This window comes from Stenella coeruleoalba (assembly GCF_951394435.1).
Source record: "Stenella coeruleoalba genome assembly, chromosome: 6".
Lineage (NCBI taxonomy): Eukaryota > Metazoa > Chordata > Mammalia > Artiodactyla > Delphinidae > Stenella > Stenella coeruleoalba.
This window is the reverse complement of record NC_137151.1, coordinates 119,966,464-119,972,463: the sequence shown is the minus strand read 5'-3', so window position 1 is coordinate 119,972,463 and position 6,000 is coordinate 119,966,464.

The window sequence follows — 6,000 nt, the reverse complement described above, 5'->3', positions numbered from 1 at the left end:
GGGTACAGCGCTGAGCAAAACCGAGCCCCTGCTCTCCTGGGCCTTCCACTCTGGAGAGGAACCTGCTAGACAGGGGAACACAGGCCGTTATCAGGGGACAGTGCATACTAGGAGAAAAGGAAGCAGGAGAGGGGCAGAGAGGGAGAGGCGCGCCGATTCGGCTGGTCAGGGAGGGGACATCCGCGCAGCAGAGACCGGATGAAGTGGTAACAACCATAGGAACCGTGGTGGCGTTATGCTGACATCCCTCCTGCACGTTCCCATAGTGCTGCACTCGGTCAGCCCTCTTCTCGTCTGAGGGTGAACGGGGACCACGATGTGGACATAGGGCTCCCAGGTTCCACGATGCGAGTGAGGGTGGTGGATTAATCTGCCTTTGATCTTGCTTCCATTCCTCTCTGCCTCACGATTCCACAGCGCCACGAAACAATTCTTAGGACACTCCTCCAGGAGAGGAGCTTACTACACACTGCCTGAGAGGGGCAGTTGTGCTTAGGGAAACTGGCTGGTTCTACAGCTAGAGGGTGAGGCCTGGGCTGCAAGGACCAGAATAGAAGGTCTAAATTTAAACTGTGTCTGGAGGCTTCAGGAGCCAGGGGCCTGTGGGCCCTGGGGCGGCTCCCTTCCCAGCCGGCCTCCTGCCCTCCTCCCTCCTGCTCTCCTGCTTCCTCCCTCCTGCCTCCTCCCTCCTGCCTCCTCCCTCCTGCCCTCCTCCCTCCTGCCTCCTCCCTCCTGCTTCCTCCCTCCTCCCTCCTGCCCTCCTGCTTCCTCCCTCCTACCTCCTCCCTCCTGCCTCCTCCCTCCTGCCCTCCTCCCTCCTCCCTCCTGCCCTCCTCCCTCCTCCCTCCTGCTTCCTCCCTCCTGCCTCCTCCCTCCTGCCCTCCTCCCTCCTGCCTCCTCCCTCCTGCCTCCTCCCTCCTGCTTCCTCCCTCCTCCCTCCTGCCCTCCTGCTTCCTCCCTCCTCCCTCCTGCCTCCTCCCTCCTGCCTCCTCCCTCCCTCCCTGAGTGGAAACTGTTTCCTTTCTGGCTGCTGAGAGCTGGTTTCCTCCCAAGGAAATAATGTCTCACTGCAGCTGAGGCAGGATCTGCCCCCTGGAATTTCCCTGCAGTGGAGAATCACCAGGCTGGCAGAGCTGCTCCGAGATGGGACACACCTAGAGCCTGCTTGTGCACCACCCCCAGGGGGCCACGCCCAGAGACACACAGATGTAAACAGAAACAAACAGGCTGGGCAAACCCTCCGGGACCCTCAGGGGCCCCATTCTAGTTCCAGCTGTCTCCACTCCCTGTGTGGCCTGAGCAAATCAGCTCCTTTCCTGAACCCATTTTTCCACCTCTACAGTATGAAAATAGATCTCTTGAAGATCAAAATAGAACAGAATTCTAAAGGAATCACCCCAGAAAGTTCTCTATTCCAAATATGTTGCTTTCATTGTGCAAAATATTTTTAAAGTCTTTTTTTTTTTTCCCTAAAAAATTCCTTTAGAACCAGTTTCAGGCACTCACAAGTCTGCCTGGTTACATTTCCAGACATTTCATTTTTGCCTGGAGGGATCACTGCCCATGGTACAGAGAGACTTTGGGCTCATTCCAGATATCCAATTCAAAAGTTTCCCGGGAGGATGGTGAGAAGTGTCTGGAGTGGCCAGTCCACTCTGCAGACTCTCAGCCACAAGCAGAGTCCTGCTAGGGTCTTAAACAGTCAAAACTCAAACAGAGGGGTCTGCACACTTACGGCCAAATGGAAACGTCCAGTTTTAGTCCCAACCTCCAGGGTCGGCAGTTTGGGAGAACCCCAGCCACGCACCACTTGTGCTTTTGGGCATTTATTCACTGAGACCAGAGGACGGGAGCTGTCACAGACCCAATTCACGTGGGGATGGTCACAGCCCAGATGCTCACGCGCAGGTTGTACCCAAAGACTTTTGCAGGAGAGAGCGCGGCGTGCTAAGGGGACACACCCAGACACACTGGGTTGCCCGGCAACACGGAATAACAGACCCAGGGAAACACACCAGCCCTAGGATGACACACGCAAACTGTTTCTGCACAGGAAGAATGCATTGAAGCAGGCTGCCCCATGCACACCCTCTTGCCACACGAATATGTCCCCAGGGAAAGCCTTCAAGTCAGAAACAGCTGTGTGACTGAAGATCCTGCTCCTCACTCACCCCCCAAAACGCTCGCCCAGATTGAGACAGTGCTGAGGCGAGCCCCCCAAAACTTCTGGTCACACCTCCGTGACACACACACTCTTCTAGAGTCTAGAAGAGTCACATCCTTTTGTTTCCTCTCGGAAAAGCTTTGGCTTTTCCATTTTAATCAGCCAGTGACCAAATGGTCTATTTCTGTACCATTAGCTAGAGATTGTTCTTTTGAAGTGCCTATAGTAAGTTGCAAAGAATGCCTCTGACCTTAGTTTTCAAATTCAACTATGCAAACACAAAACACACAGTGTGAAAACTTAGAGGACAGTTTTAAATTTAAAATTCACAAACTGTGCTGGAGATGTTTTTCAGCTTTTGGATGTAGGAGAAAGGCAAGTTTACCAACTTTTAAATGATTCTTAAAATTCCACCCAGGTAAACAGGAAAACAGTAACAACTTTGGAGTCTTTGAAAGTGTAGAGTGAACAACAGGAAAAGATTCCTTCTGGACAGCACCGGTCACTAATTAGGAACTGAAATGAGGATTTGACCTTCTTCTGGTTTTCACAGTCTGGCCTCATTTGTGATTAGGCAGAACTTCCGGTGTGGTGTTTAGACTGCCTGTCTAGGGGACAGCAGTGCCCTCAGTTGGGTCCAAAAACTACCCCCTTGTGTAGATTCTGTCCCCTTCCCGGGACGTTTCAGACACTGTGTTTGTTTTTGTGTTGTTTTTTGAGAGAGGCCTCGGCAGGAAGGCTTCTCTCCAGTCCCATCGCTAGGCGGGACCAACCTAGAGACGGATCTACACACTGGGTCTGGCCAGGCCCTGCCCTGCCATCGAGAACCTTCCTCCCTCTGTCCTTTCCCCCCTTTTCCCTCCCTCCCTTCCCTCACCTCGGGGAGGAAGTCCTGGGTGGGCGTGGAACAGCTACCTTTAGTGAACCACACTCAGTCTCTCCTCCCAGACAGTGTCACACCTCCCTCAAAATTCCTTTCTGTCCTTACTGCTTATACCTCAGTGCCGCACCCAAGACTGAACTAAAGCAAAAAAAACCCCTATTAGATTCAACGTTTTTAATGAAAATTTTCTGTAAGTCAAAAATCACAAACAGGGCTTCCCTGGTGGCGCAGTGGTTGAGAGTCCGCCTGCCGATGCAGGGGACACGGGTTCGTGCCCCGGTCCGGGAAGATCCCACATGCCGCGGAGCGGCTGGGCCCGTGAGCCATGTCCGCTGAGCCTGCGCGTCCGGAGCCTGTGTTCCGCAACGGGAGAGGCCACAACAGTGAGAGGCCCGCGTACCTCAAAAAAACAAAACAAAACAAATTGAAAAGACAAACTTGAAAAATATATTTTCCAGATAAATGTGGCAACAGAGGCAAATATCCTTAATATACCAAAGGCTTTTACAAAGTATAGGGCACCAAAGAAAAGATGGGAGGTGTGAGCAGGCAGATTCATCAAAAGAATGAAACAAATGGTTAATAAGAGAAGAAAAATTTCACCTTCCTTAATACTCGAAGCAAGGCTAAATAAAACCCTTCGAGATAACATTTCCCTTTGTTATGTATCAGACTAAAAAGTGGATCCCCACTGTTGGGTAGGGGCTTCCTTATTAATTACTTCTAGGAATGCCCAATAATTGGAAGAGCTTTTTTTGAGGGAAAATTAAGCCTTAAAATTAACCGGTACCCTTTGACCTGTCAATTCTACTTCTGGAGGTTATCTGGAAGGAATCGTTAAGGTGTCCAAAATGCACGTACAAAAGTGCTTGTTGCAGTACTGTTGTTAAAACAAAAAGAAAAAAATGCATTTATAATTTTGTCCTCACTTTCTCGACTGTACACCCAATGCTCCTGGGCCTGTTTTATGTTACATTTATTTAAATTCTGAACACGTGTGCCAGAACATGATACTGTATTTCACTATCTTAATGAAAAATTCAGTTGATCAATATTCTGAGCCGGGGTGAACCTGAGGGCTAACGCGGCCCCTCCCTGGTCCTGTCGTCTGTGGAAAGGCTCTTCCTCTTCAGTTCCTGCTCTGAGGTGTGTGGGACCTTGGGTTGAATGAAGCCCATGAGATGGGCAAGGAGGCTGTGTGGAGGGAAGTTGCCAGAGAGCAGGAGGCAGGCTCTTGGGAAGAAGCTTGGCGGTTGGATTACCAGTAACTGAAGCCGTGATGCTGAGCCCTCTGCTGGGGTGAGAAGTCCTTTACAGGAGGGGAGGGGCTAATAGGCTGCATTAGGGTCTCACACCCTCTGCCTCTCCTATCACCCACCCTGCTGTCACCGTGGTGCTGGGCTGTCCCAGGCCTTCGCACGGTGAAGGTCTCTTGGAAAGGAAAGGGAACACAGAGAAACCCTTTTATGGAAAACTGTCCCATCACCCGAACTTTCCTCTGTGAGTTCCCTGCGTTCGCTCCTCCCACTGTCCTCCTGGCGCTCCCTAATACGGCCAGGACTCTCCAGCGACCTTCTCTCCATCGGCACAGCTGCATCCTTAAGGTGGCCGTGAGAGCAGATTTACCCTGGCCTAGGGTTTGAACTGCCAGTTCCCTGTCTTCCCCTAACTTGGAATCTTCCCCCAAATATGGCTGCCTCCGGACGGCTCTGCCTGACAAAGGCCAGCTCTGAGGCGCAGGCCCGGGGCTCATCTTTGTCACCGCCCTTTGTGCATCCCCAGCGGTCCATCATTTCCTCTGATTCTCCTCCTAAAACGCCTCTTGGCCTGGCCACTTCTTTCCCCCTCATCCCCCGCATCCTGGCCCTCCTTCCCTAGGGCCCACGCTATCTCCAGTGTTGCCTGGCAGCTCAGAAATGTGCTCGTGCCCAGTACAGTCCAGCTTACTTCAAAGTGACACAACGGCTTCCATCCCCTTATTCTAGCCTAGCGGTGTCCACACTTTATTTTTAGCTGTAGACCCAGGTGTTGGCTGCCCCCCATGCAAAACAAAAATGCTGAGCTGCCCTGGTCTGGGGTGGGGGGTGAGACCTGGACCCCTGCGCCCACCCCCAGCAGAATCCTTACAGAGGTGGACCCATTACCATTACCATCAGAATCGTTGGAGGAACTAAACCAACAGGAATTCTGAGCCCCTGCCAGGCCTCTTGTGTGTGTGTGTGTGTGTGTGTGTGTGTGTGTGTGTGTGTGTGTGTTGTCTCTGCGTCCCGTGGCTTGTGGGATCTTAGTTTCCCGACTAGGAATTGAACCCGGGCCCTTGGCAGTGAAAGCACCGAGTCTTAACCATTGGACCGCCAGGGAACTCCCTGGTGTCTCTGCTTGTAAACAAGCCTCCCAGAGACTCTGAAGCAGCTGCTCAGTGGCCTGCATCACCTCAGTGGCCAGTTCCTCTCCAACAGGGACCCCTCTCAGGCCATGGGGGTCTTGACGCCTTCATGACCCGGCACACCTTCCCTTTACTCGTCAGCTCTCCCCCCAGGTGCCCCTTCACCTGGTCAAATCCCACCCCTCAGCTCACCCCCTGGGTGAGTCCTACACCTGCCTGACCAACAACTGGCGCTTACTGTCCGTGCTGCTCGGAGGGTCTAATATATTTAAGTTTTTTTTTTTTTTTTTGCGGTACGCGGGCCTCTCACTGTTGTGGCCTCTCCCGTTGCAGAGCACAGGCTCCGGACGCGCAGGCTCAGCGGCCATGGCTTACGGGACCAGCCGCTCCGCGGCATGTGGGATCTTCCCGGACCGGGGCACGAACCTGTGTCCCCTGCATCGGCAGGCGGACTCTCAACCACTGCGCCACCAGGGAAGCCCTAAGCTTATTTTTTAATTTCACAAGTAATGTAGGAGCACATCGTTATTGTAAAGCAATTCAGGTGACCCAGAGGGAGTGACGCTC